Genomic DNA, 591 nt, shown 5'->3' on the forward strand with positions numbered 1-591 from the left:
ATATATATATATATATACATATATACACACAAACCTCAGATACCCATGCAGCTACCGAATCCTACCACTATCTTGGGCAACAAAGAGACGATTTATATCTAGCGTGGACCGCCTACGTGTAGGACGCTGACTACATGCCTCCAGCATGTCAGGTTTGCATCCTTTACCACGTTCCCATTGCCGCATATAAATATATACTAAACATAAAATAAATATATATAGTGGGAATAACGCATTTATGGAGCAGAGGTCAGCAATGCCTATGCAGAGTTTTAGGTCTAATAAGGCTTGCACAACAACTCACAGACCGTCTCCGCTTTTTTGACATTATCCAGAAACAAGCTCGAGCAAGATGTCTAGTGCCGATATGGACTCTAGAACAAACCAAAGATCCCCAAAATGTCCAATGCAATTCCCTGTATGTCCGGCTTTATATCAGGGTGATCATCTCCTAGAGATATGCTTCAACAGAAGCTGAGAGGTGCCTCATTCACAGTGGCCTTTGAGCACGCTGGACACCATATCGGAATTTCTGCGTACCCGTATATACGTACATATATATCCATATATATATATATATATATATATATA

The 591-nt window shown here is 40.3% G+C and overlaps 1 protein-coding gene across 1 annotated transcript in view; it reads left to right on the forward strand.

Moving 5' to 3' along the window:
• Positions 1–591, forward strand: part of LOC106873516 (uncharacterized) — a 144,167-nt gene that overhangs the window by 63,392 nt on the left and 80,184 nt on the right. The window lies entirely within an intron of this gene.

Source organism: Octopus bimaculoides, chromosome 15 (assembly GCF_001194135.2).
Source record: "Octopus bimaculoides isolate UCB-OBI-ISO-001 chromosome 15, ASM119413v2, whole genome shotgun sequence".
Classification (NCBI taxonomy): Eukaryota; Metazoa; Mollusca; class Cephalopoda; order Octopoda; family Octopodidae; genus Octopus; species Octopus bimaculoides.